General features: G+C 47.8%; 1 protein-coding gene across 15 annotated transcripts in view; it reads left to right on the top strand.

Moving 5' to 3' along the window:
- Positions 1-20,340, top strand: part of BLTP1 (bridge-like lipid transfer protein family member 1) — a 2,102,388-nt gene that overhangs the window by 118,526 nt on the left and 1,963,522 nt on the right. The window lies entirely within an intron of this gene.

The following is a 20,340-nucleotide window of genomic DNA, read 5'->3' as shown; positions in this document are numbered from 1 at the left end:
TTTTTTGTACTTCTATTGGCTCTCGAACCTCCTGATATAGACAACTTTTGAGCGAGGTAGTTGAGTGCATTGTGGTGCACGGCCGCTTGTGTCATAACTGCAATTTTTAGCTGTATTCTGGCTTCAAAAGGCAGCCATTTTAGAGACTTTAAGTCTGGGGATATGTGCGAGTGTTTTCTTGAGCCAGTAATGAGTCTCGCGGCAGCGTTCAGGGAGGCTCTTAAGGGTGCTGTTGTGGATAGCGGGAGTCCGCTGAGGGCCACAATTCCGTAGTCTATTCGAGGGATGACTAAAGCTTGTACAGCAGTTTGGAAGTCTTCGGCAGGGAGGAAAGGTTTAATTTTCCTCAGTGTGTTGATTTGGAAATTGGCTCCTTTTGTGGCTTTGCTAACGTGCTGCTGCATGTTGAGCTTGGCGTCGAGTGTGATGCCTAGGGATTTCGCCGAATCCACGATGGTAGGTTGGACATTGAGTGCTGTTAGGTTATTGAGCCAGGTTTGGGTGGTGGAAATTTTCGCCGGGGGTGAGATGAGTAGGAACTCAGTTTTCAGAGCATATTCAGTTTGAGGTGATTATCGGCCAGCCAAGATTGAGTGTTTATAAGTGTGGAATTCAGATGTTTGATATCTTCCGGGAATTGTAGCTTTAGGTAAAGTTGTGTGTCGTCGGCGTACATATGGAATTGGACATTGGAAGCTTGGAGCAAGGTGGCGAGCGGTTCCATGACGAGGTTGAACAGTGTGGGGGAGAGGGAGGATCCTTGTGGGACACCTAGATCTGCAGGCACGGGTGTAGATAGCACATTGTCGATCTTGAACTTCTGAGACCGGTTGTGAAGGAAGGACGAAAACCATTTGAGAACAGTTCCCGATAGACCCATTCTAGTGCTTAGTAGCTCCAGCAGGTTCTCATGTTTGACCGTGTCAAATGCTGAAGAGAGGTCAAGAAGGATGAGGAGGCAGGACTCATTGCGATCAAGAATTTGGAGGGCGTCATCGATTATGTGTGTCATAGCTGTTTCCGTGCTATGTTTCGCTCGGAAGCCTGATTTATGAGGGTTGAGGAGGTCAAATTGATCAATGTGTTTTGTTAGTTGGAGTTGGACACATTTCTCCAGCAGTTTGGCCAGGGTGGGGATGTTGGTGATGGGTCGGTAATTGTTTAGGTCGGACGGATCAGTTGTAGGTTTCTTGAGTATGGGCGTGACTTGCCCCACCTTGAGGGAGTCTGGAATTAGGCCTTGTTGTAGGGAGCTGTTGATGATTTTGGTCCAGAGGGGGAGGAGCAAGGAGATGAAGTCTTTTACAGCATTAGTAGGTAGGGGGTCTGTGAGGTGATTAGAGGGCTTCAAGGTGCAGAGCAGTTTGTGTATTGCTTCTTCCGAGTAGGTGTCGAAGTACAGCCATGATGCCTTGTTTTTAGGTTGATTGTTAGACATTCTGGTGTGGTTGGGGAATCGGCTTACATCCATGATGAGATCATTTCTTATGTTGTCAGACTTTAGCTTAAAGAAAGCAGAGAAGGCTTCACAGTGTGGGGTGTCGCTTGTTGTGCTGTTTGATTGTAAGGGTTGTGTCTTTGTTTGAGTCTTGATTAGTTCGAACAGCTTTCTTGGCCTGTTTTTTGCTTGGTCCAACTGGCGGCTAAAGAAGTCCGACTTTGTGCGCTTTATTTTCCTGAAGTAGGCATTTCTCTTGTTCTTAAGCCTTTTGAGGTGCAGTGCTGAAGGGTCCGATCTCCAGGTGCGCTCTGCCATTCGCATAGTACGCCTGTCGTCATTGAGTCTATCGTCATACCAGGGGTTAGAAATTTTGGTGGAGACTCTCTTCAGTTGCAGTGGGGCGACTTCATTGACTATTGTATTCATAGAGTCAAGGTAGTGGTCGGTCAGTGATTGAACATCTGGGGCACCTGGAGGGGGAAGGAGGAGATTGCCGATGTGGGGAGGCAGGGTAGAGGGGTTAAGATTCTTCATGTCCCTTTTCCATGTTTTGGATTTGATTGGTTGTGCCGGGTTAGGTTTAACTTTTTCATTGATAAAGAAGGTGATAATGTGGTGATCTGACCAGTCGCAGGGTTGGATCGCCTCCAGTTGTGTAGAGTTCTCTTTGGCAATGATGAGATCGAGTATCGAGCCTTTGTCGTGTGTTGGTCTATCGCATATTTGGGTGAGGTCAAGCGCATTAAGGAAAGTTTTGAGACTATTCACCACTGTGTCTTTCTGATCGCTCCAGTGGAGATTGAAGTCACCCAGGTAGACTTGGGTGGTCTGCCGACCGGCATTGGAAGTGATCATGTCCATGAGTTGTTGGGTGAATATGAGATTGTCACCAGGCGGGTGATAGATGAGATGTAAAGCACAAACTTGTTTGCCCTCGCTGGTGATGTCGAGGCAGAGGAGTTCACAGGAGGAAAGGGAGGGGGAGTTGACTTTAGTAACGGAGAGGTTGCTCCTAAAAATGCATGCAATTCCCCCGCCCGTCTTGCCAGGGGACCTGTCCAGCCTAATGATGTGATAATTGGGGGGGGACTAGTATGTCCATAATCGGGGTAGAGGCTTCAGTAAGCCACGTTTCCGTTAGAATGGCTAGGTCCAGATCCATAGCTGAGACGAGATCAGCGATGTCGGAGGAGTGTCTCTGGGCCGATCTGCAATTGAGTAGGATGCATTTGAGTTTGGGAGAGAGAAGGGTGGTCGAGCTTTCTAGAGTGAGTGGAACTTTTCTGAGGTTGTTAGGGACGGAACCTCTGTTGTTGATTGTTGGGAGCCTCAGAGGGTTTGTAGGAATTGTGGGTATGGGGATGTGTGTGTTGGATATGTGTTTTACCGGACCTGGGCCATAAGAGCGTAGGAGAGAGCATAGGTCGCGGTCCGACAGTGGGTTGAGGACACGACGGGGGCGGTGGGAGTTATTGCGAACGGGGATAGTCGGCCAACGCGGGTGTCGTTGGAGGCGAGGGTATGTAGGGAGGGTGCGTCGTTTGTTGGGTAGAGGGATGGTGGGAGGTAGACTAGGCTGTGAAGAGAGAAGGTCTTTGATTGCGTGGACATCTTTTTTGATTTGTAGAATATCCTCTTTGACTTGTTGGAGGGTGGATAAAGTCTGGTCAGGAGGTGTATTGGGGATGGGGTTGGTGGTGAGGACCATTGGTGACTGGTTGAGTAGTGAGCAGGAAAGCGGGCAGGGTATCGAGGGGGGGGGATATACCAGCGTAGTTGGAAGGTTTTGCGGTGCTAATGAGTGGGATGGCATTCAAAGTGTGGGCGTGTTTGTGGGCGAGGGGTGTGGGTGAAGTAGGCGGTGAAGGCGGTGGGTGGGAGGCATAGGTAGTGCCGTCAGTGGGAGACGGTGCTGGTGAGTAGAAGAGTGAGTGACGGCTGAAGACAGTGGGGGAGACAGGAGGGTAGTGAGGGCTGAGAATAGGGGGTGGGAGAGAGGGGGATGCTAAGGTAGGGGAGGCGGTATGTTCTGTATGTTTTGTTGGGAGGGTGGGAGTGTCGTGGGTGGGAGTGGGGAGGGAGCTGGGGAGGGAGAGGTGTCCGCCGTGGGGGGGATGGGAGGGGGGGGTGGATAAACTCCGAATGGTGGTGTGATCAGGTGGTGGCGTGTTGTGGGAGGGAGTTATGTCAGGTGTGAGAGTGTCGTGGGTGAGAGTGGGGAGGGAGCTGGGGAGGGAGAGGGGTCTGCCGTGGGGGGGATGGGAGGGGGGGTGGTTAAACTCCGCGCGGTGGTGTGTTCAGATGGTGGCATGTTGTGGGTGGGGGTTGTTATGTCAGGGGGGAGAGGGTTGGGGGGGTATGGGTGGGGGTAAAAGGGGTCAAGATAGAGGGGCGGCTAGTATAAGAGGTGGAGACATTTGTGACTGTCCTTGGGGAGTGTGGGGCGTTAACAGCAGGTGGGTCATATACTGGGGTGCTGGGGGTAGAGGTGTTGTAGGTGGGGGCTGCGACGTCAGGGGTGATAGTGCTGGTGGAGTTCTGGGTGGGGGTCCGCAGCTTGGAGAGGTGTTCTTTGAACTTGGGGAACAGGTTGTCTAGCAGTTCCAGGTTCTTGTCCGTGGATTGAATTAGGACAATCCCGTTATTGTAGATAGTAATGGTGGTCCTGCCAGGAAAGAGGTGGGAAGGTGTGATAGAGAGAGTTAGGCCATGAGTTGTTTTCCTGGTGGCGGAGACGGTGAGTAGGGTTAGGAACGCTTTTCTCCATTGGGCTCTGCGTGAGGTGTGGAAGATGATATCAGTATTCAGGGCTCCATTGCCCGGTGAGAAGTAGGTGTCGGCAAAGGGTGTTTCAGGGTGCGACCTCAAGAAGTTATGTTTAAAACGTTTAGTGGCTTTTTTGGTGAGGGTGGAAGGGTAGTTAATTCTAAAAGTGTGCTTGCCGTTGAGCTCCATTTTAGAGAGGTTGTGATGTTGGGTGTAGGAGATAGGATGACAATAAAAACTGTCAGCCGTTGGTTACAGGGCAAAGGAGTGACACTAACGAGTGACCAAAAGTATAAGAGGTACAAGTCCGTGCATCCAGGAACAAACAGTGCGAAGGTGCAGCTTACATAATGTATCCTATACGCGAGGTAGCAGTCAGCTTACACCATGTACACAATATGAGAGGTAGAACAGGTTAGGTGGAATGATGAATAGCCTCAAAACGCTTCAAGGGCATCTGATGTTGCATGTTTTATGTAGGTAGCATATCAAACCCAAACCTTGGAATCCAATAGGAAGGTAAGTCTAATGGGAGATCTTGTGGCTTGTTCATTTTGATTCTTTTTTCCTGAATGTCTGTGGGGACCAAGCCTAGCGGGTATTTGTATGGACAGCATATGTTCTTGAAGTAGAATCTGGCATTCAAGCAGATGAATCATGGCTTCTCAATTGGCAGGTGAGCGACTGTTGCTTCCGTAGCCTGAAAATGTGGTGCATTTACCTATTTTGCGCCTTTTAGGGTCATTTTATTTGATATGTGAGAAGGCTGACATACACAATGTTGCTATAGTCAGGCACTGGAGATTGAAGAATGAATTAACAGCAGGATTTAATGTATTTTAAGTGTTGAGCATGAGTTCTGCATCTGATGTTATCCTTGACCCTTACCTGTGACTGTAATGTGGACTGTGTCTCTAAGAAGACAGACATTTGTTTGGATGTGTGTTGTGTGCCTAGAACTTCCCTAGGTTTTGATTTCGTTCAGATAAAGTATACTTTTGCCCATTCCGTATTCTATATTGAGGCTTTCTGATACTTCTGATAAAAAAATGATTTCAGTCTCTTGTGAATAGGTCTGCATATCATTGTCAGTAGAAGTTTAGGTCATGGCATTTGAGGTGGTCTATGAGAAGTTTAAAATAGACGTGGAGGGGGCGTGGCCAAGATGGCGGTGTGAGCGGACGTGTTCTCCCGAGCTCCCGCCGCCGCCCTTTCTTAGCACGGGCTATTGCATTTTGGGGCCCTTCATTAGCCTTTTCAGCGGTCCGCCTGCTGCCCCTGGCTGGTGGAGGCCGGAGGAGAGCGTTGCGGGCTGCCCGGCTGCGGTGGACGACGTGGCCTACTCGCCTGATCGGCATCACGGAGAACGAGGGGGCGTGGCCAGAGTTGGGCCTGGAACCTGCTGAGTCTGGTCGAGTCCGCCCCGGAGGAGCTCTACGCGAGGTGCGGTGCGGCAGCGGTGGGCCCGGCCCACGCGAGTGCTGCACGAGGCTTCGGGGGCGGAACCTCCCGGAAGCTGCTGCGGACCGACCGACGGCAGTGAGACCCGGCCAATGCGAGTCCCCGCAAGAGGCCTAGCAGCGGAGGAGACAGGAGCGGCGGTCGGCCGACCGCCATCTTCTCGAACCTCCACTGTTGGTTTCTGAGAGGAGAGGAGCGGGGGCCTGGCGGTTCCTGCGGCGAATCAGAGGGTTGCGGCTGGCGACCGGGGCTCCTGAGGTCAGAGCAGAGATGAGGCTCGGCACATCAGCCCGGCGGGCGGCCTGTGGAGGAGGCGGCTCGAGGCACACGGAGCGCAGTGCCGGTTCCGGCCGGACGCGAGATAGTGCGGTGCCAGTCCTGTCTTGCGCCTGGGATAGCGGCCTGTGGGACTGCTTGGGCTTGCCGGGAGCGATAAGGGGGCTGCCCTGAGCTCGCTCGCCCCCTGAACAGAGTGCGTGGGCCCCTCATACATGCTGGGAGGCCTGAGCTGGCACTGAGCCTAGAACAGTGGGGGCTTGAAGTTGGTCGATCTGTTGGGCCTAGCAAGTGAGGAGTCGAGAGCAGCGGATGGCCCTGGGCTGGTGGTTCTAGGAGCGCAATACCGGTGGTGCTCGGGCCCTGGTGCCGGGGAGTGCGGGTGAGTGTGGAGAGCCTCATTCCGCGGCTAGAAGGCGGGTCATGGGGGATAGACGGCACACACTGGAGGCTACCCCCTGGTCGCAGGGGGGTCTTGGTGGAGAACAGCTGGAGGCGAGGGAGTTCGGGTCAGCCTGGTTGGTGGCGACCGCATCGGGTGAGAACTCTCGAGTGGACACCGTGCCAAGGCAGACGGGCACAGAGCGTGGATCGGCGGGCGTTCTCTTGGACTCGTCGGGGAGCTCTGTGGCCACTTGCCGACCAGTATATTGAGAGCCGATGAGGCTGTCCCGTTCGACGGAGTTGCCCCTTGGGTGACCTATCTCTTCAGGCAGGGAAAGGTTGACGGGCTCTGCACGGGAACTACTACCTATTTGGCGTTGGGGGGTAGCCCTTGTGCTGCCCAGGACCCGGGCGTTGGCTACCGCAGGCAATGTCCTCAACCAGGGGCCGGAAGGACAAGACCATCAAGGACCTGTTTTCAAAAGTACCAGCGGAAAAGCAGTCTGAATCTACAGCAATGGCGGCCGGACCGCCCGCCTTGGGCCAGTCGGACGGCTCGGAGCCTATCACTAAGTCATTTCTTGAATCCCTAATCAACACCCTACGGGACAACATCCATACTTTCAAGCGAGAACTCAAGGAGGAGATCAAGGAGGTCCGGCGGGACACGGACGCTATAGGGGAACGTGTGGCAGTCCTGGAGGGCAAGGGTGAAGGCCGGGATGCAGAAATGGAGGCACTACAGCAAGAAATCATTCATATAAATGATCAGCAGGTGGATCTCCAGTCACATGTAGAGGATTTAGAAAACCGTTCTTGATGCCATAAGATCAGAATAAGGGGCGTGAAAGTGTCCGAGGACAATAAGGATCTCTTTTCTTTCACTCAGAAACTGTTCAACCACATATTGGGCCCGCCCCTCTGATACAGAGCTGCGTATCGACAGGGCACACCGGGTGGGGCCGCCGCACTCGGCTTCCGCCCCACCTCCCGATATATTAGTTTGTGTGCAAGACTTTCGTACAAAGGAGGAGATCCTTCAAAAGGCACGTCCGTTGAGCGTCCTTGCCTTTGGAGACCACTCACCGATCCTATTTCAAGACTTATCTGCCCTCACTCTGCAGAAGCGCAGGACCTTCAAGCCAGTTACAACACTCCTGCAGGAACACAATATCCCATATAGTTGGGGTCACCCGTTCCGGCTGGTGTTCAAATGGGACAATAAGGTTTACCAGCTGAGGTCCCTGACAGAGGCATGTAGGCTTCTAGGTATTGAGAAACCGACGGAAGACAAGGAGGCACCCACCCGGATGGTTGCCGGGGATGACTCCAAGCCGCAATGGCGTCAGCAGAGGAGGAGGAGGAGGCGACGGGCGAGGCGGCCCCCGGCGGCAGTGATTGAGGAGGGCCAGAGAGCTGCGGTAGAAACGGCGAAGGCGGAGTTGGCCGCGACTAATTGTGGCTGAGCTACAGTTTACATAGCCTCTAATGTTTAAATTCTTCTTCTGGCAATGGCCGGCGGCGGGAGGGGGCGAGGTGAGATTGTTCGAATTACCCATATTGTTGTATTACCACGCATCTACGGATGATGGACACAATGTTTTTCCTTTTTTAGGTTGGTTGGTGGGTTGGGGTGGGAGGGAGGGGGTCCATTGGTCTTTAGTCCATCGGGAACATAGGCAGACTGTTGATTGCCCAGGCCTGCAGCAAGGGGTGCTTGTTTTATGGTTTGGGGGGGGGGGGGGGGGAGTGGCCTCGCAGCGGCGCGTATGCCTCACTAGCTACTCAACACGCATTGATTAGATGCCAGTGACGGAATTGAAAATACTCACTCTTAATGTAAGAGGATTAAATAATACAGTCAAGCGTAGGGCAGTGCTACTGTCCCTGGAGCAGACTCACGCAGATATTTGCCTCCTGCAGGAGACACATCTCTTACAACGAGACTGTCATCGCCTGCGTTCTAAAAAGTTTCCCCTACAGTTTTTCTCCTCTAGTCCCAATAAGACTGCAGGGGTGGCCATCCTTGTGCCGCAGAGATTCAAGGGGCAAGTTTTGGATAAACAAGCGGAGATTAAGGGGCGCTTAGTCCTCTATCGATTTTCTTTAGGCTCTACCCTTTTCTCTATAGGCTCGGTTTATGCGCCAAATGAGGGACAGGAAAGGTTTTTCCATAGGATGCTTACAGAGGCCACTTCTACTTCGGACCGCCACATTCTGCTGGGGGGGGACCTTAACCTGGTATTTGATAATGTGCTAGATAAGTCCTGCCAGCGTGCCACACAAACAGGGGCGCTTTCAGATGAAGGTTTAGCCAGGTTGCAGGAATTAGGCTTTAGGGATCTTTGCCGCGATTTTCACCCGGGGGAGCGGGAGTACTCCTATTTTTCACATGCGCATAAAACATATGCTAGATTGGATTACTTGCTCGCTACATTGCCCACACATGCCTTAGTCACAAAGGTGGAGATTGGAGTTGCCTCCTTGTCGGACAATGCTCCTGTAAGTGTTAGCCTTGCTCTACCCCCAGTCCAGCACGCACAGCCGACGTGGCGTCTTAGAGAGTCGCTAGTGCATCGAAAGGAGGTGATTTCTCGGATACAGCGCGCTCTCACAGACTCTCTCTCTCACATAATAGCAACACAGACACCACACTGGCGACTCAGTAGGCAGCCTTGAAGGCGGTCCTCAGAGGTGTGTTTATAGCTATCTCGGCCGCGGACAATGTAGAGAGACCGCGCAAGCGGGATGACCTCACACAGCAAACTAGGGAATTAGAGCAAATGCACCAGAGGACGGGGGCTCCCAGGATTTGGCGGCAGTGGAAGTCAGTTCGACAGCAATTAGTAGCATTGGACCTGGATAGAGCAGAGTTTGCAGCTCTCCGGTTGCGCCATGCCTTCTATACGGGTGGGGATAGATGTGGGAGATTGCTTGCACATAAGTTGAGGGAGACGAGGCAGCGGCAGATGGCGCGTGAGATAGTTGGGAGGGATGGAAGGCTTCTTACGGAAGATCATGACATAGCAGAAGCATTTAGGGATTTTTATGCCAACCTCTACGCTGGTGAGCCCAGGGAGGAAGTGGGTGAGGAGGATTTTTTAGATTCTGTCTCCCTTCCCACGCTTTCGCGGGAGCAAGCAGAGCTTCTGGACAGCGCCATTAGGCCGGAAGAGATTATAGTGGCATCTCCCGTCTGAAAGTGGCAAAAGCTCCGGGTCCTGATGGGTTTCCAGCTACCTTTTATAAGACATTTTGCGCACAGCTAGTTCCCCTATTGGTGCCTCTTTTTAATTCCTTTGCGGAGACGGGTGCGATCCCGAGTGACCTCCTGGAGGCCTCAATAGCGGCCATCCCGAAACCGGGAAAGGATCGGACACGTTGTGAGGCATACCGTCCCATTTCCCTTCTTAACATTGATCTGAAACTGTACACAGGGATATTAGCGGCACGACTCAAGACACATATTGGAGGCCTGATTGATCCGGATCAGGCTGGCTTTATCTCTGACCGCCAGACCTCAGATAACACGAAGCGGGCCCTACATCTCAATGAAAAGGCCGCTCGGACATCTGGGGAATACATGATGCTGGCTATCGACGCAGAGAAGGCGTTTGATAGGGTCCATTGGCCCTATCTGGCGAAGGTTCTGGAGATAGCTGGTTTGGGCCCAAAGTTTCGAACTCATGTATTGAATTGTTACAAATACCCAACAGTGACAGTAAGAGTTAATGGCTTCACCTCCCCGCGGTTCGCTACAGAGCGGGGAACGAGGCAGGGATGCCCATTACCGCCCCTCCTCTTCGCTCTCTATATGGAGCCGCTGGCGCGGAAATTAAGGTGCAACCCAGAGGCTACGTGCATACGATAAGCTTGTATGCTGACGACGTCCTGATATCGTTATCGCAGCCCGCGACCGCTTTACCGGCCTGTATAGCTGATCTGGATGCATTTGGCTGGATCTCCGGTTTTAAGGTCAATCTGGGCAAATCGGTAGCACTTGATTTTTCTCTGGAGAAAGGCACCCGAGAACTACGTGCTACGGCATCTCCCATTCAATGGGCGACGGAGGCGGTACCTTACTTAGGGTTCAAGCTGTTCCCCTCCTTGAGAGACATGGTAGATAATAACCAAGCCCAGTTACGAGCCCAAATTTGGAGGGAACTAGGGCAGTGGAAGCACTACCCTTTGTTATGGCTGGGTAGGGTTGCAGCAATAAAAATGACTGTTCTGCCACAGGTTTTATATCTATTTCGCACTATCCCCCTGCGTCCTCCCAAAGACTGGATAAAGCAGACACAATCTGACTTGGCCCAATTCATTTGGAACGGGAAGAAGCCACGCCTTACACTTCGAATAGCAATGCTTCAGCCGGAAGCAGGGGGGATTGGCCTTCCAGACTTGTCATTATATTTCCAGGTGGCGCAGCTCCGTCTCTTGGTGGAATGGAGCAGATGGGAGTCAGAAAAGCACTGGCTTTTCCAAGACCAGGCAGTGGCAGTTTACAGGAAATTCCCTTTTTACGTAAGCACCACAGACCCCCCAATTTGTACGCCTCCTATATCACTAGGGTCCCGTTGGAGATATGGGATAGGACGAGTAATTACCACGAATTTACTACCTTACCGTCCCCACTTACGCCGATCTTACATAATACGGATTTCACGGCAGGGTTAGATGCCGTGGCCTTCGGGAGATGGCAAGCGGCGGGATGTCGATTACTTTATCATCTTTATGAAACAGATGGGGTGATTTCCTTCGCTCAACTTCGTCAGGACTATGGACTGGCGGAGGCGGAAAGATTACGTTACATGCAGGTACATCATTGGGCCCTTAGTGAGCAGGTTCGCTCTGGAGCGGATAGACGACTTACTCCATACGAATATTGGTTAATCACCTGTAAGACCGACAAGAAGTTAATTTCTGATTTGTATAAGATGCTATTGAATAAATACGCATACATCTTCAATGCTGGTAGGGCGCGCTGGGAGAAGGAACTGGATAGGACCTTTACTCGTACAGAATGGGAAGGCTTTTATTATAGGGCGCGTCATTCTGCTTACCATATGGGGCTTACAGATACTCTTACCAAAATTGTAACGTATTGGTATTACACCCCTCAACGGCTTCATGAAATTGATCGCACCAAGGACGCACTTTGCTGGCGGGGTTGTGGACAGGTGGGGACTCTGGTGCATTTGCTCTGGGACTGCACACATCTTCGGGGCTATTGGACACAGGTGTTGGATGAGGTGGATTTACATTTTGACACAGAGATTCCCCGCCTCCCATCATATGTCCTACTATGGCTTCTAAACCCTCTAATGTATGCACTGCGCTCCCGTAGAGGTCGCCTGATCATGATTGTGCTGGGCTCAGTACTGCAGAACATTGTGGCTCATTGGCGGACAGCGACTGTGCCCTCGATGCATGGATGGCTCCACCGCCTATGGATGGTGCTAGGCATGGAAAAACTTTCTTTGACAACGGCGGGGGAGGGAGCGAAATATGCGGAATTATGGCAGCCCTTTTTGTCCCTGTTGTCTTCAGAGTTTCGCGAGGTTACCTGCCCCCGGTATCTCAGGCTGTTGCGTCTCTCTGACGCGGGCGATGGGAAATAGGATAGAATATGAAGGCTTGGCTCAAACTCGAGGGACTGGGCCCGTGGGAAGGGGTGGGTTTAGGGAGGTTTGGGTAGGGGATAGGTTGGGGTTGGGGTTTGGGTTTAGGGTGGGCATGCTTCTTTCTCTCCTTTTCTTTTGGTTTCCCCCCCATCTTTGGATGGGTTTGCGGAGGGGTTATACGCCTATACACATTGTATTGCTTTGACCTGTGACTGACGCTTGGATGCGATTTATTTTGTGTATTAGGCTTTGGTTAAGCTACTTTCAGTAATGTCACTGATATGTTCTTGGTGTATGCTTCTCCTGTAATGCTCCTTCAATAAAAATGATTTAATACTAAAATAGACGTGGAGTATGGGCTTGAAGAACTCAGCATGTGACAGGGCTGGATGCAGAAGTACGTTCTCCAAATCTTAACTTTTGACTGCAGTTAGCCATTTAAGGGTCTGTAACTTCTAGCAAGTCTCCCTACACATTGATGAGTGTTTAGTCTAGTCCTAATCTAGTGCAGAAGTCAGTTTCATGTTTCTTGGATTTTATGGACCTATGAATAAGCTTGGACCTGTGCAGTGACCACATTCTAGAGGATTACAGTGTTCCATGAATGTCCTCCTATAGAACTGTAATTATTACGGTCTGTTGGGTCAAGCATGGACTTTTTGAGGAGAGCAGTGATTGGCTAATGCTTCCTGGCTGTGGGAACTTAACCTATTTTCTGCACGCTGTTGGATAAAGCTGTTGCTGAAATGGATAGGGCCTCTGCATGTACTGCTGCGGTGGACAAGAATCCCTTGAGAACAAGCTTTTATTAATTACATCTATTGTTGAGATTGGGAGGCTCTCTGTAAAAGAAAGTGATGAAGCTGTCCTCCGTTTCTGGACTCTTTTCTCAGATGAAGGATTCTAGAGTGTTAGACAGTTCTTGATTCTGGAGTATTGTTTTATACAACTTTAAAGAGTTCACATAGGCTGCTAGGACTTAAAGAACCCTTACCTGACCAGGGTTATCTTTTTGCACAAAAGATTACTTCATGGTATGATGTTCATGTGTGTTTGAGGATCGAAGTTGAGAGAATGGGCAGTCAGCCTTTCTTTAGTTTAGTCACTCAATTATTGTACCAACGACTTTGCTTAGGTAAAGTTATTGCAATTCTTGTGAATTCCACTATTTGCTTTGCAGTTTAGTTTGAATAGTGACATTCTTTCAGACAGTGTATTGAGACCTAGTAGTGATTACCCGCAGTGCGTTTTTATGTAACTGTTCACTGTCCTGTAGTTTTGATTGCTTTTTCTTTCTGAGGTCTGGCTTGGCAGCAGAACTGTATGGTACCTATTGTTACTAATTCCTTGAAATACACATAGTGGGCTTAAACTCCACCAAGAGGACTTTTACTCTTGGACTTCATGCTGTTGCCTGTTTCATTCCACCTCCTATCGAGTATTTAATTTGCAATGCATCAGGGACAATATTAGTTCTCAATTGTACGCTGAATCTACTTGTTCTTGGGGCAGGTTGCTTCATAAATCTACTTGTCCTGTAACAAAATCCACTTGTCTATTTGGTGCCATGTAGTGTGGTGACAAATTATGGCAGCAATCTCATTATAAAAGAGCTCCGATAAAGCCTCTCTGAATCTGCCAGGGCTTATACCATAGTAGTGTTTGAAAACTTGCAATCCCCTTATGTTGACACGATTCCGCAGATCTCCATACTGGGGCTGAGGTAGTGGTAAGCAATAGTTCAAGGGCAGGTTTAAAATGCCCTTTTGAGTCTGAGTGAGCAAACCTACTAACTTGCATGTTTTAAGGGTTTTCAACAACTCTTCTCTAATCTTTTCCCATACTGAGAAAAGTTGGAAATTTACTCCTGACAATGGCAGGTGGAAACCTTCTTCCAGGGTTGGGAAAAGAGTGGTTGGAAGGAAAGTTAACTTGCAAACACTCAGAATTTTTTTCCAGCCTTCATTTATTTATGAACATTTTATTTTGAAAGCAAAAAATCATCAATCTTGCTTTCAAGCTTCTGCAAATATTTGCATCAAATTTGAGAGCATTTTGGGAGAATTATACATAGCCTCCTATTGCAAAACGTTGAAAACGTGTGTACACATTTTGATCCTGGAACTACTGTCAGTAGTGCAGTCACTGCTTACAACATTTACTTTGAGCGCTCATCCTAATATTAAAGGCTTTCAATTAATGAACCATAAATACAAGTTTGAACAGCATTAACATATGGACACAAATTTTACCTTAACTGTAAACAGTGCCCTTCCCTGATCCTTAATGTGGGACTGCAAACTGGCAGCCAAAGGGTTTGTGCTGCAGGGGGTTGGGCCTCCTTGTCCCAAGGGCGAAATACACATGAAAACGTGTTGCCCCTTGACCCCAAACAATATGTCCTGGGCATCCAGCTATTGGAATTCAATATCCCTGCATTTTATGCAGAAACCTATTTTCTGTTTTGTTTTTCACTGCAGAAGGCTTTTCATGTTTTAGTCAAGACTCAAAATGCTTTTTGCTGCAAATGCTTGTTTTTCAGAATCCTCTTTTCAATGCCAGCAAACCAACAAATTGAGAAGTATACAAAAAGTGTGCCCTTCTTTTGTTTTACTAATGTAAACTAACGACAAACTTAAGAAAGTAGTAACCTTAAACATTTTTCAAACTTAATATTTGATGATTTACTGAATCGCATTGCAGTGCATATTCACTGTGAAAAAACATTTTCAACACACCATTCAAATATGGAAAAGTTTGGTGTTTTTCACATCTGCAGTGCACACTTAAACTAGCCTTTTGGTGCAAAAACGTTGGGAATGTCTACAAAGTTACAGTGTATGTGTCAACCACCTTCCCAGTAGCTCTTCCCTTCTTTTTCCACCCTTTTCTTAACTTTCTATTTGTGGACAATCTGCCATAGATTCATTATGTAATCCATAAATCTGATCTGTGAATTAGAATTCTGAGCTTAATCCTGTAAATTTCCCATTTTGTTCATTTGTTCATCTACATTCAAAATGTTTGGTAATTAGACACTGAGCATTCAGACTTTCCAAAAACAGGACAATGAGCCATAGAGATTTAGAAAAAGACTGAGAGAGAGCTACTCCACATACCACTCACAAGAGTCTTTGTCTTAAGGATCCTCTCTGGTACCTCACCTTTATGTTATTACCACGTGTTAGACTGGATCTGTAAGATTTAAACAGCATTGGCCCGGCATGCCGATATGTGGTGCTGTGCAGCTTTGCATTAACTTAATTCCACCATGGATATGACAATGGAATGGCGTATAAGTGCCACTCCTGTTCAATTATGTCAATTCCTTTCTTTCAGCAACTTCATACATGTCTCCGGAGCTCTCTCTCAACATGTTGCTTGTTAGTTGACAAGTTTTTTTCTTAACATTGTTTTTTCCCAGTGTACATGGAATCTATGTCCCCTCCTAAAGCTACAGTGTGTAAGCCTTGTAGGGACTGTGGCAACAGATATTTGTGACTGATCCCTACACAGTGTGCCGCTGGTGTGTGGCTCGGGCCATGAATCCAACTCCAGCGTGGATTGTACTCCTATGAAACCATAGATGACCACCGCCGATCTGGCAACCTCTTCAGGAGGATCTTCTGTTGCAGCAACAGGGAAGGGGTCTGTGCCCATACCTGTGCAATCTGCACCTTCATGCATGAAGAGTGAGCAGTAGCAGCTAACTGCATTTGTACTGCCTCCCAATGTTGTAGATGTCTTCCTTGCTGCCTGGCATCCCTCCACAGTCTCTGCTGTACCAGGCACTAGAACAAGTTTGGCCTTTAATGGATCTGCATCGCTGGTACCACACCAGGTCACAAACTGTCAAATGTCTTGTTGTTTGTGTTATCTCTGTCCCAGCAAGGACTTGCAGTGCCTCCCCCCCCCCCCAAATGTTAGGCAGCCCTTTCAGCCTTCTTACGGTTGCCAGTCTGTTCATGTTCAAATGACTGTTTGTGATGAGGTTTTGTTTTAAAGGTTTGGCACATTTGCCTCCCCCTCCACCTACCCCGACATCCCTTGTAGATGCCGCAGTAGAATCTCAATTTAGTCCTTACTTTCCACATGTGCGCACCCTCCAACCTTATGCACAGCTGTCTACACAGTTGAGGACCAGGGTAGCCTTTTTACCAAAGGTTGTGGCTCCTCTTCACATTGGGCAATCCATCACTCCCCAACATTATTTGCTGCGCTTGAAAGAGGAGGAGAGACCCCATCGACGGGACTGCAAGAGAGCCCTTATTTGTTTTTACGTCCGTCATACCAAAGATTATCGGGTGGGCAATCCGCTTGTTGTGGATTTCTCCAGGTTAAGAAAATGCAAGGCGGTAGAGAAAGGGACCTTGTCATGGTGGATAGTTCTCGGCATTAAGATCTGCTTCGCATAGGCCAGTAAGCATCCTTCAGAAGCATTGAGGGCCCAATCTGCCAAGACTGCTACCACTGCATTGGCAAGCAGTGTGCCTGTTCTGGATATCTGTCAGGCTGCAACATGGGCATCAGTGCACAGGTTCACAATGCACTACTGCCTTCACAGCCAGGTCCAACTGGAAGGGCATTTTACCTCTTTGGTCCTGTAGGACTTTTTAAATCCGAGCCATTCCACAGACACATCCCTTGGGAGGCACTGCTTTGGTATCTAATCTAAAGGTGAGAAATCCACACTTATAAGTAGCATCAATAGAACAAGTTACGGTAAGGCGGATTCTAGTGGATACTCTATCAACCCCTTACGATTCACCACTGCCGTCCCACCTCTCCGATCAGGGGAATGGTCTCCATTCCAATCTAAAGATATCCCAAACTAGAAATCGGCACACGGCGTGGGTGGAGTCTAGAAAGAAACTAATGTTAATGCATATGGGTGACACTTCTATGCAGCTATTTCGTCACATCTGGGGTGCAAAATAGCCAATGCTGAGACATGCAGCACCACTTATTTGTGCACAGGATCAATCCTATGAAATTTGATAGATCCACTTTAGCACCTGGGGATATTTTTAAGGTGAGGACTTTGCAGTTAGAGTATCCACCAGAAAGAGCTTTACAGAAGACAATTAGCTTGTCACTCTGAATTATATATCTTTCTGCATGAACAGCTTGGCCGTGGTCTGGCCTCGTCTTAGTCCATGATATATATATTTCAGGTGAGGGGCTAGGCTCTGGCCATTGTATAGGAAAAAGTCCACCAGCATAATGGACGGGTTCAACGGGCTGGAAATGCAACTTTGACAGCTGAAATTCATAAGAAGCTTCTGTTCTGCTACAGCAACGTACCCTGCTATGGTTTTGGATACAAATGTGTTCCCTGGTCAGATGTTCACAGGGACCACAAGGCAACCCCTATAAATGATTGTATCCTGAAAATATGAGCAGGATCACAAATGATTTAGAGGTGCATTGCATTCTGTGACTCATACGTTCTAAATTAAGGCTTTAGAAAAATTCAAATTTGGTATTATTAGAGCAAGCCAAATAGCATTGTCGAATAGGGTTTCAACAAAGTGGGTAAACCTCTTCATTATAGAGAGAACTTGTTGCACCATTTTTAACATGAACATCAAGTATTAGTCATTAAATCTACATTGAAAATGTAGTTTGATGACATAAAACCCCTTGAAGCGGAATGTGAAGGTAAAGAAAGGAGGAATACGGATGAACTGAAGAAGCAGAGTAGGCTGGCTGTGTAATAGGAAAAGGAGTTGGGGTGATTTTTTTGTTTCAAGGCAAGTGACAGCACCCCCAGAAATACTTGAGGTTGGAACAAGCCTTTGGTGTGCCAGTTTGAGCATGAAGTTCATTACTGTGGAAACCTCTCCCTGTCCCACCTCCTGCAACTTTCAGATTGTGTGCTTTTCCTGAAAAGTTAATTATTTTTGTCTGCGAGGTATTGCTAGTTTCTGCTTGTCTTGTTCTAGTACCAAGATGCCATTGGGTGAATTACTGTGCTTTATGTTGAATGTATAATAAATGTTGAATGTATAATAACTTCACAGAAATGAGACCAAAGATTCCAGCACCCCAATGGCATAAACACCAACATGAATGAGGATGATAACAAATTACCTTACATCAGAAGATAGACCAACCGGCCCTTGGCTCGTGGACAGTGGGCAGCAAAGTTAGGAGAAGTTCAGAATGAGGTCTAGCAAAAAGGAATGTAAAGTCTCTAATAGAATGGCAATAGTAGGGAAAAGAGACCTTTCTGTTTATATAGTATGCATGGACTTTGACAGGTTTAGAGGTTGGATGGGGCAGAGTGTAAGCAGAGCCAGGCCAAACAAGCATCCCTAGTTAAGTGAAACTGCAAGGTTCAGCGTGGACAGATGCTCCATACAGTCAGCCATGAGTCTTAAAAGAAGAGAGAGACAGTTTGAGTAGGATGAGCTTTGTATTTGGGGTGAGTGAATATAGCTAGTAGATGGCTGACGGTTGTCTTGTCCGCTTATATGATCTGGAGATTTTCTTAGAGCTCCTTCATACAATGTGTAGTTAACTAGGTATATTTTTAGAGAATGATCTTTCTCTGACAGGGGCTAATGTGATGCGATCAGAGCATCTCAGGCCGAAGATCACTCTGATGATTTGTGTCTGATCTCTTTGGTGCAGCATAGCACTAATCCAGGCTGTAGAGTACCCCTTGTAGGAGCAGGACAGCCTAATAAGGAAGGGCAAGAGGGGCAGAAATAAGTGAAATCGTAGGCAATTTAGTAATTTTGTTACTTTTTTTAACTTGGGATGTTTAAGTCAGGAACGCCAAGGTCACACTCCATATGCAATGGTTTATGGAGGTATAACAATGAACACTCTCCGTTGAATTCAAGAAGAGCACAAAGTCTACTGAACCTATGGGCAGAATCTCTATCTTGAATGTTTTGAGGCAGTGGCAGCTTTCAGTCACCCATTTCTGAACATAAATTAAACAGTCACTCTGTCTCCATAGCCATATAGCTGTATGTAGATTTGGGTTTAGTTCTCATACATGTGCATCCCTATATTGTGAAAGAAGCTGTGGGTCAGTAAAGTCATGTAATCGTTGATGCTAAAATGGTTTTGTTTGAGACGAAGAAAGATAGCTATACTTGGTGCCTGTGGCTTTCAGAGAAGTACTTCCATCAAAGGAAGTACCAAGGATTGATGTCGGTGGCACAGGTATACTGTGGCAGTAAGGTGTGGTCAGTGGTATTGAACGGGAAAGCAAAACCTAAGCCTGTCCTTGATCCCTTGTGAATGACCGTGTATTCTGTTACACAGCATTGGGGGAATCAGTAGTAGAAGTCACTGATGAGATCATTTGATTACAGAGGTACAGCTATTTGCTTTGTGACTCTCTGAGTACTTTGCATCGAATTACATCAATAATTGAGAGCGGTGTGCTTGAATACTAGATGAATGACACAGTGAGTGATGCAAGGACTTGAAGTTTCAGACTGAGAGCCTTGTTAATTCATATAGCTGTATGAGGGGAGATCTATTTGAGGGAAGACAGTACGTTAATTTTGTATCATGAGCTATGGGGTATGGTAATTGACAGGTAGTTGTTATACATCATTATAAGTACAGCAGTTTAAATTTCTTTGAATAACATCCCCTTGTTCTGCTATTTTGCTTCACGTTTTGACCATCTGAAAGTTATTTATTAGTCATTGATTTATTGATTTAGGCTTAAAGGCTTGAAAGGGAGGACTGCTGCATATCATTGCACTTGTTCTTCCATTGTTTCAATATAGAGAACTATATGACTCAAAGGAATTGTTGGACTCTTATTTTAAAATGCATTCTGTCTGTATGTGCCCTAACCAGTTAGAACTGGAAATTCCTGAATCTGTACCTACCAATGTTTAAAATAACACAAATGCAAATTAAATTTGTTGGGAAAAACATTGCCTTTGTGCTCAATCACTTTCCTGCATTTATATTGGAACCACTGTTGATATGTTCTATAAGACAAGGCAGTGGGATCATCCAGTTTCTTACTATTCCAGCTGCCACTGGATCTTTGGAACTGGGCTCTAGGTCGTATAACATATAGTGCTGTTTCCCATCTAATGGGAATCAGGTGAACCGTTAGACATGTGAAGGGTGCTTAGGAATCCTTGCACCAGAAATCTTTCAAGACTGCTGTTCACGCTGTAGTCACAGCTGAAAGGTTGATAGAAAAGATCCAGGCTATTTTGGTCTGATACACAATATGCAGTTTTCCCCCTGAATTTGTGATCATTGAAACTAATCCCACTTATTGGGGTTTAAGACTTTCTCGTTTTCCATCGTCACCAGCCCCTGTATCATCTTGCCTTTTTGTCATTTCTTTGCATCAAACTGGTACCATGCCAGAGTTTGTTGGTACAGATGCTGATACAT

This window comes from Lissotriton helveticus, chromosome 2_1, assembly GCF_964261635.1.
Source record: "Lissotriton helveticus chromosome 2_1, aLisHel1.1, whole genome shotgun sequence".
NCBI classification, from domain to species: domain Eukaryota; kingdom Metazoa; phylum Chordata; class Amphibia; order Caudata; family Salamandridae; genus Lissotriton; species Lissotriton helveticus.
This window is presented reverse-complemented; position numbering and strand designations above follow the sequence as displayed.